The sequence below is a fragment of the Galeopterus variegatus genome, unplaced genomic scaffold, assembly GCF_000696425.1.
Source record: "Galeopterus variegatus unplaced genomic scaffold, G_variegatus-3.0.2 Scaffold738, whole genome shotgun sequence".
NCBI classification, from domain to species: domain Eukaryota; kingdom Metazoa; phylum Chordata; class Mammalia; order Dermoptera; family Cynocephalidae; genus Galeopterus; species Galeopterus variegatus.
The window spans coordinates 389,582-400,152 of record NW_007726849.1 but is presented as its reverse complement, the minus strand read 5'-3'; positions in this window follow the sequence as shown (position 1 = coordinate 400,152).

Below are 10,571 nucleotides of genomic sequence, written 5' to 3'. Positions count from 1 at the left end.
ATGAGTGGATACGGAAAATGTGGTATATCTACACAATGGAATACTACTCAGCTATAAAAACGAATGAAATACTGCCATTTGCAACAACATGGATGGACCTTGAGAGAATAATATTGAGTGAAACGAGTCAGGCAGAGAAAAAGAAATTCCACATGTTCTCACTCATTGATGGGAGCTAAAAAACAAACAAATTAATTCACCCACATACACACAAAAAAAACCCCGGGGGGGGGGGGAAGAAGATATAACAACTATACTTTTATGAAGTTGTTACAACAAGCAAACGGAAAGGACATTCTTGGGGGGGAGGGGAGAGAGGGAGGAGGGAGGGAGGTGTCGGTGATGGGCCATAATAATCATATACATTGTATATTGACAAAATAAAAATTTAACAAAATGGTTTAAAAAAAAATTAAAAATATAACACTACTCCTGCTTTAAGCTATTAAGTTTTCAGATGTCCTTTCTTAAAGTATCCCATTAAAATATTCCTTATATAATCCTTCCTATTTGCTATGCCATGGTTCAAATGCAGGAAGATTGCAGACCTGGTACCAGCTACTTCAGGACCTATACAAGAGAGAGCTTTTGGGGGGTTTCTCAAGACTCTTCAAACACAGAGCATCTCTGACGCAAGGGCTGCCTGCTTTGAATTATACCATGCAGTCTGGTCCAAAGAGATCTTTTTACAAAGGCTTCACTTCTTTGTGGGATCTCCAGGCACTAGCTGAGAATCCTGAAAAACCCTTGGCACTGCTGCTAGGATCCCAGCTCTTCCTGCTGGGTTTATAGCACTAGCACTGAGCTCCCTGGAGAGGGGTTTTCCTCTCTGAAGACCATCGAATCCATTCACAGATGCTGTCTGTGCTTTGCAGATGAAAGGAAGAAGGCGCAGAGGGAAATGTGGAGGTAAGCCACAGAACTGTAATCTATTGGGATAAAAAAGGTAAACCTATATAGGAGAAATTAATAACACAAGTCACAGTCAATGGCAACTTGGTGGTAGGAATGTCTTCCCTCCTGACCATAATAAACATGCTCCTCTCTCTGATGACCTGAAAAATAACATTGGTGTTTAGCGAGCTGGGGTTTGATCCTGATTTCCCTGCTTACAAGTGAGGTGACTTGAGTGAGTTTCTGGATCTCTCTAGACCTCAGTTTCCTGACGGGGAAATGGGGATGATAATAGTCCCTATGTCACAGGTTGTTACTGTGATTAAATGCGAAAGCGTATGCCAAGGGCTTAGAGAGTTTTTGGCCCACAGTAAGAGCACGTAATGAGTGGGTGCTGTTGTCGTCCTTCAAGTTGTCTTAGTCCTCCGTGAAACATACTCATGGAGGTACTTCAGCTTTATCTTGACCCTTCCTGCCATTGCCCTTATTTACCTGAGTGATGCACTCATACATTGGAATCACATCAGGGGCTTTTAGGAAAACACTGACACCAGGAATCCAGCAATCCATCTCAACCAATTTAATCAGAATCTCTGCAGAGAAGTCCCAGGGTCTAACTCATATTTTGCTAACATTTCCCAGATGGTTCTAATGGAAGGGCAGAATGAAGGACCTGCAGTAACCTGCCCATAAGCTACATTCCACTGCCCAAACCTTGGAACTCTATTAGGAAGCTCCCAAGAACCTGCCTGCCAAGCCTGATGGCTGATTTCTTATCGTCTTTGATCTCATTGGGTTTGTTGAGGAGGCTGGCCACTTTCTGGAAAGTTTCCTTTTCCTTTTATTTTTATGTTTTTTCCTTTCCTGATCTTTCCTATTCAGTTTCCCTCACTACTCCTCTTGCTCCCCTGCCCTCTTAGATGTGGCTGCTCTGTGAAAACCACTCGGACCTCCTGGACCCTAGCTCTGACCTTGCTTGTGAGCGTACAAATTGTATTTCTAGCTGCCCATTAAACACCCCAGCGGCCCCTCCAATTTAACCCAGACCCAGTCTCATGATCAGAACTCTGGCTCTGTCATTTATTAACAGTGAGACCTTGGGCCAGTCGCTTAACCTCTCTGTGCCTCATCTGTAAAATGGAGTTAAACAACAGCATCTACCTCTTAGAGTTGCTATGAGGAATGAAGTTTAAATTAGTTAATTCAGGTTAGATCAGTACCTGGCCCATAGTACTCCATAAATGTGAGCTGCTGCTATTGTTGGCTGCTGGGTTGTGTATTGTAATCTTCATTATTGTGCTGGTCGTTTCACAGAGCCCTGCACTTCCCACCCCAGCATCACCAGTGTTATTTGCTCCTTCAGCAGGAGTGGAGGGAAGGAAGTATCTCTCTGAAACTTCATCTGAGGCACAGCACTGCAGACTTGCTGAGGCATGAACATCTTTGGAGTCCATGCAGTAATTCTCACAACCATCTTGGGAGTCAAGTAGTGTCATGCTCATTAACCTGAGCATCAGAGAGTTTAAGTAGTTTGCCCAAGGCCACACAGCTGGTAAGAAGCAGGGCCAGAATTTGAGCTGAAGTCAGATTCCAAAGCCTATGCTCCTTCTACTATAATACAAATGTCATTGAAAACTTAATATGATTATATTCAGTATTGTTAGCCATTTTTAGTAATTCAAACCTGGAGCGACCAACCATCCCAGTTTGCCCTGGACTGGGGGGTTTCCCAGAACAGGGGACTTTCAGTACTAAATCAAAAGGTCCCAGAAAAAAATGGGATGAGTTGGTCACCCTATATAATCAAACCAAGCACTCCCACCCACCTCCAAAGAGAGTAATCTTGTTCTCAATTACCTACAAAATTGCCTTGACTTTGTCCACATAAAATGTAGTAAGAATAACTGCTAGTCACATTGTTAGTCATTTCTAGCCTTTCTGATGAGAAATCAATCTACCTGTCATTGCCATTTAATCTTTTAATAGCCCTCCCCCGTCAACACGGGTGGTCCCAACATATTTATTTTTTAATTAATTTCATTATTTCTATTTGAATAAAATTGGGTTGGAGAGATATTTTGTTTTGTTTAAATTTAAGAACTTTATTGACGATAAGTGGAAATAAATTAGGACCAAAAAATGGTTTTGAAATCCGAGTTAATAAAAGTAATAGACTTCAACAACGCCAAATGGGAATGTTTTAGTTATTAAATCAGTGCCCCACAATTTTTTAAACTATTTAAAAAATATATTTTGTAATGTACACATTTATATTATGTATTTCAAACCTTTAAACTGTATATAGTTAGCTCTGATTTTTTCACTGTTAATAATTTTCACAAAAGGAAAAATCATGGCTCAAAAAGATATAAGATGAACTCATGTTAAAGATTTTATTTAACTCATTACTGAGGGAACTAGTAAGCTATTATAACTAGTACAAAAAAGAAATGAAAGAACAGACACATATACTCCTATAGATCAAGAATATTGGAATGAATGTGCAAACTGAGGTAAAACTGGCCTTTTCACAAGGGGGAAGGAAAGTCACTCGAACTTTCAGAGGACAGGATGTACATGTCTATGGATAAAAATAGTTTTGCATTGCTACCAGTCACATACAACTTATAGAGTCATAAAATAGTTCAAAGATAGTGAAAGGCTAGAATCAAAACCAGGGAGGGTGTGATCTAAACAATGCATTGCTTTCCATTAAAGCACAAATGTTTCCCTACACCACCATACAATAAAACATTTTTCTGGACTGAGTTTTCCCACTAGCATGGTTGTGAGTTTGGGAGATCCTGCATAGCTGTGGAATAAAGCCTTAGAGAGTTTATAGAAAACAGGAAGCTAAACGGGGCATATCTTTTTAATAAACATTTTTATGTTAGAAAGCATTGGTGAAATTCTTGCAATAAACACTGACTTAGTATTTGTCGTCATGCAGAAAATTAGACCTTCCAAAATGCATACCTCTTTGGTATGCTAATAAGCAATACAACTGGGAGATTAACTTCTATTTGACCCCCAAAGTCCAAAACCAATGTTAGTTTTGAAGGTGGGTCACGGTGTGGTATTGTGGAAAGATCACTGGACTGAGAGTCCAAAGCCCTGCTTGCCATTGCAATTTTGCCAGTCTTTAGTTATGGGGCCTTGGCACATCTCATAAAAAACAATTCCAACCCCAACGACACCTAACACTTAGTGGGAGTTTGTATCAGGCGCCATTCTAAGGACTGAGTGTATATTAACTCCTTTAGCTTCACAATGACCCTTGGAAGTGTCTTCTTTCTATTTCACAGCCGAGGAAAGTGAGAAACAGAAATCTAACTCATCCCATGTGATACAGCCAGTAAAAGGTGGAAATTTAACCTCAGTTCCATATTTATGAATATGACCCAGAGCATTCAGAAGGTCCCATCTAGCTCTGAAATTTTCTGTCATAACACAAAGAAAGCCAAAACAAAATTAAGTTGGAAGATACCAGATAAAATGATATCTACTTCTTTAGAAGCTTGCTTTTTAAAACTTGTCTTATAATTCATCATTGCTCATACCCATAACTAAAAATGGAAACCAGAGTTCTCAGTTGGCCTCGAATAAATTTGAGATGGACAAAAAGGGAAAGTCACCAGAAGAGAAAGGTTGCATAATACCATGGGCGGCAGGCTTTGACCCACCTCCATTGAAGGGGGTGTCTCTGATCTATTTTCACTTACACTCAAATCACAACACAAACTTCCTAAATGTCTTATATCCTAAAAGTATTCTCATTGACCCTCTGAGACTGGTGGAGAAATACGTCATCTAATGATTCACCTTCACCAAGAATTAGTAGCAGTTTTAGATAAATCACTTGGTTTGTGAGTCTTAGAAGTCCAATTATATTTGATCTCATAAATACATGCTTAGGACTCTCTCATTACAGGAAAATAGATCGTGCAAAATTCAGGGTGATGAGGTCAGAGCTGGGCTGCACTTCAATAGTATTGTTGACATCCGGCTGACACCCCCCAATGGGTTTGGGTCAGGTCTCTGGTTCAATTCATTAAAAACAATAGGGAATAGAAGATTCTTAATTTAGCTGCCCCAAACTGGAAGTAAAACTCAACAATACAGCACAACTATTATAAAGGCATTTTTCCTCCTTTGAGGAAGAGGATAGCTTATGCTGCTTTATTGCCAAAGTTCATATTTATAATATTTTTCTGCATTTCCTGATGTTGAATGATACCTTGATCATCCAGGACGTAGCACTATTAGGCTTTGGACAGCTGTTTTGCATGAGCTCCAATGTCACATTTGCAAAACTTACATGCTGTCATTAACACTGCACCCCCCCCACCATTTATCCAAAAGAGACTAAGTTAATGTTTTACTATTAGAAAAAGATCTTTTTAAAAATGTTGCTTTGAAAGATGCTTTAGAAAGCAGATGTGGTTTAAACACATGGGTAAAACCAAACCCGAAGCAGCAACTTCAATTTTGTTTTTCTGTGATTATGTAGCCAAATTAAGAAAAGGACCTATGTATGTAACAGAATGTTCAACTAATTTTTAAAAAATATTTCTACAATTAAATGTATGTTATATTACTTATATATTTGTTTACTTGTTTACTGCCTGTCTTCCCTCATTATAAGCAAGCTGTCTTAGAGCAGGAATTTATCTCATCCACTGCTCTGTCCCTCTCTGTCCCACAGCGCGCAGCACACGATAGGCACTAGGTAAACCTTTGGTGAATGAAAGAGCAATCAAAATCAACTTTTAAGTGTAAACTTCAAGCACAGTCAAATATTTTCATCATACCTATGTTGTGTTGTTAGTTCCCCAATACATACAATCATCTAAAATGTAGTGATGTCAGGCCGAGCCCGTGGCGCACTTGGGAGAGTGCGGCGCTGGGAGCGTAGTGGCGCTCCCGCTGCGGGTTCGGATCCTACATAGGAAAGGCTGGTGTGCTCACTGGCTGAGCACGGTGTGGGCGACACCACACCAAGGGTTGCGATCCCCTTACCGGTCACAAAAAAGACAAAAATAGGGCCGGCCCGGTGGCGCACTGGATAGTGCACTGCTTGGGAAGTGCTGTGGCGCTCCCGGCCGAGGGTTCGGATCCCACATATAGACCGGTTCCCGCTCACTGGCTGAGCGAGGCGCGGGAGCAACACCGAGGCAACACTGAGGGTTGCAATCCGTTGCCGGACACGGAAAACAGACAAAAGACAAAAAAAAAAAAAAAAAAGACAAAAATAAAATAAAATGTAGTGATGTCAACAAAACCCAGTAGCAAACGTGGAGTGTTTTATTTTCATATTCTGAAGGTTATTTGACACCAAAAAATTATTAAATATTCTTTTTCTGTTTGGCAAAAATAACTAACTGTGTCTAGGGAATACATAATTATCATCATATTGTGTTTCTCCCATAAGCTCACAGTTGCATAAATTCTGGTCCCTGGCATCCAAGCAGTACAATGCATTTGACAAAAGAAGGAAATACTAGAATTTACATACATCATAAATCTGTCATTTAGGGAATTTATGGTGTACTTTGTTGAACTGGAACAAAATTTAAAAGACGTATTTTCTTCATCTTCACACCATACAAAAAACACCACATGTTTACAAGTTCAGTAAAACAAAAGGTGCAGGGCCAAGCACCGAGCGAGGATTAGACTTACAGGCTCTATCCCCTTGGCTACAGTAAGCCTGGGACAAATGGATGTGTCCTGCTGAAATGACCGGTTATTCATCTAAGGAAGAGCAAAGTACCCCACTGTTCTCAAATTGGCAGTGGGGAACCTTAGAGCTCACATATACAATAGAATTTAAGTTGAACAGATTGAAAGGGGGACTCTCTCTCCAAATATGCTATAATATGTTATTAAAAGTTCTAATGGAAATTATTTCTACCAGAATATATAAGGTGTCTCATTTGGGTTTTTTTCCAGAGGCGAGGAGCTGAGTGCCAGGAGGTTATTCGGAAGGTGATCCCAGGAAATAACAGCAGGGGAAGGGGAGGGTGAGAAAACCAATAAGGGTGAATTATCAAGTTTCCACTGCAGGCACCTGGAACTCAATCCCACTGGGGGACTCCAGGAGCCAGGGCAGAACATGTTTCAGAATTCTCCCAACCACGGGGCAAGGGGGCTGGGATGCCTAATCACCAAATCCCTTTCCATCAGTGGTTTAGGGCTGCCTTCAGTGACTAAAACACCCTCAGACCAAGAGTTGCAAGTGTTCAAGGTAAGCACTTGGCAATTAGCAGAGAATGCCAAAAAGATATGGGTGAGGCACTGATAGCATCTTCTACAACAGGTTATAAAAGTCCATATGTATGAAACTTTGTATTTTAATTCTTTGGTGCATTTTGTTTTCCTGGTGAACACAAACTGGAGCGTCAGGAGAAACCCTAATCAGGTGCCCTCATTTTATCCCTATTTCCATATCTTACTACTTGTGCAGGCTGGAGCTGGGACCTCTCTGTGTCTGTTTTCTCATCTGTAAAATGGGCACCCTGGACCATATGATCTCCAGCATTTTTTCATCTTAAAATTCTGTGTTTGATGTGAATGGACCTCTTCCTTCCTTTACTTGAATGGTAGGTGCAGGCTGGCCAGCCTATGCAAAAAGGTAGGAGGCACAATGGAATAGTGTTTTAGTCAGGACTCCTCTGGATGCATGAAACAGAAATCCATTCCCATTAGCTCAAGTTCAAAAGAAGTATGTTAAAAAGATCTAGGGACTCTCATAGAGATAGCAGGCAGCAAGTAGATCTAGGCCTTAATGGAACAGAAGAATCATAAAACTAACTAGAGATAGAGATAGGGAGATAGTAATAGTGATAGATATAGTGATAGAGAAACAGAGAGATACATAGTTATTGATGTATAGAGGTAGTTATAGCAAAAGAAATGTAATTATAGATACAGAGTCATAGACGCAGTAATAACGATATAGGGATACAAATAACTATAGATACAGAGATAGAGATACAGTTATACGTATAGTGATATACATATATTGATGGAGATAGAATTATAGACATGTAGATAGATACAGATACAGTGATAGAGATACACAAAGAGATGTAGTTAGGGATATAGAGACATAGCTATAGTTACAGAGAGATATTATTATGCAAATATAGATATAATGATAGTGATAGATACATAGCTAGAGAAGTATAGATATAAACAGATATGGATATAGTTATAGAGATATAATTAAAGATAGAGTTATACATATATAGATAGATCTCTGCATATATAGATATAAATGGAGATATAGATGTAGATGATATAGATATAGCCAAGACCACTGCAGTAGATTGAATGTCACCCCAAAGCTCATTGAAACTTAATCCCCATGTGACAGTGTTAAGAGGGCAGGAAATCCTACTATGGTAATTGAAAGGTGGGCCTTTAAGAGGTGATTGGATTGTGAGGACATGCCCTAGTGAATGGATTAATCCATTGATGGTTTAATGGTGGTCATGGGTGCAGTTTTGATGGCTTTAAAAAGAGAGTGACTGAGAAGCTCTCTCTCTTGCTCAGCCATTTCACCATGTGATATGTGAGTCACTGTAGAGCCACCACCAACAGGGCCCTCACTGGATGCACCCCCTGGACTGTGGACTTCCCAGCCTTTGAAACTGTAAGCAATAAATATCACTGCTTTACAAATTACCCAGTTTCGGGTATTCTGCTATAAGCAACAAAGGCAAATTAATACAACCACCCCATCCCTGAGCATTTGCTCCCTTCTTACTCATGGGTCTTGCTCTTCTTGCTCCCCCTTCACTCCCCTGCCCTAATTTCAGCTTGGATGTGCCTTTGATTTGCCCAGCCACAAGTTTCCAGTGCCCACAACTGACTGACTATAGTCCTAAGTGTCCCACTTCCACATTCTGGAGAGGACCAACGTGGCTTGTGTATCCACCCTGGTCCAATCAGCTGTGGCCTGGGACAGGTAAGTCATAGGGTACAAACCACTATCTACCAGGGTACTTCAAAAAGTTCTCGGAAAGATTTGTATTTTTTTTTTAGGGGGGGTCTGGCTGGTAAGTGTATCTGAACCCTTGACCTTGGTGTTACCAGCACCATGCTCTAACCAAGTGAGCTAACCAGCCAGCCCCATATTATCTTTTAACTCTACTTTTGAAGTACCCTCATAAGCCTACCACTTCAGTAAGATTGTAGGAACTAATTTTAATAAAATGGGGGGGTGTCATTCATTCATTGATCAACATTCCTTCTTTGGTGGAATTAATCCAATTTTGCAATTTCAAATACAGAGTATTTGGGTCACAGCTGATTTTTTTTCTACCTTTCTGCCAAAGAAAATGTGAGAATCACAGAACTTTGGAGGAAGACACTTAGAGGTCCAGAATCCTTTTAATATATAGATGTAGAAAGTGAGGACTAAAGAGGTGAACTAGCTTGTTCGAGTTAAGGAAATTAGTTGGTAGAACCCAGAAGTAAATCCCGATTCTCCTAATTTCCAGTCCTAGGCTCTTCTACCAAACCACGCTGCCTCACTCAAGAGTGACAGGACTCCTGTGTGTCAGGACAGTATGGTTGTGCCAAGTTATTATCTTAGAGAATAAAATTTTCAAGATCTTCTATTTTCTAAAAAATCTTGTCATCTAAAAATCATTTTATAAAATGATTCCTAAAAGTAGGGGATAAAACAGAGACAAACATTTACATGTACAGAACACAAAGAATTGATCTTCTTCCTATCTTGTTTCCGCAGCACCCTGAAGTATTTCCGTTAACACTTATGTCATTAATTCTAATAAAATGTTTGCATTACTGTCACCCGGAGCAAGGGATTATGTCTTATTCATCTTTATATCCCAACCAAACATGGTGTCCAGCACATGATTGGCAAGGAAACATTAATGTTTGTTAAAGGAATGATTAAGCCTACAAACCACATGAGAACTTTTTGAATAAGAAAGAAAAGAATTTTGTTTCAGCAAATTTTTCTATTTTTATTCCTTTTTTAAAAAAATGATCACAAATGTAGCTCCAGTTTTACAATCCACAGAATATTTCTCAACCAAAGTCTTCCGAATCAGGTTGGAGTGACTTTGAGTGAGTCTTTACTCTAAAGGCTTATCCAAACAAGGTGCCCAGGTTTAGTGCTCACAAATTATTACATAGGATTTATGTAGGAAAAATAAATAGACAAGCCTTGCAGGGGCATGCCAAGTTATTATTATGTTCAGTTGTGAACTGGAAAATAGCAAAGGATATTTATACATGGACCAGGAAGGAAGTATTCAGGATGGACTCAATCTGTAATCCCCCCTTTCCCAAGACAGAAAGAAAAGCCCCTGCAAGTTGAGTGCCTTCAGTTGGAAACATGAATTTGGTTAAAAGTCAAGGGAGCTAACATCAGGCAATGAGATTTCCTTCATGGGCAACGGGATTTTTCTATTTAGTAGTGACATTTAAAAGGTTATGGACTCCCTTAAAAATCAGATAAAAGCCATGTTGCTCCTCATTAGAGTATATTCCCTTACACATAAAATATTATTCACTATTGCTGGTGGTGAATTAACTGTACCCCACCATCACCAGGTTATGACTCCCTGTAGGGAGAATGAAATTTGATAGCAAAATTCATCTCCATTGAAGTCTGACTTCAAAACCCATGTTCTTTCCAT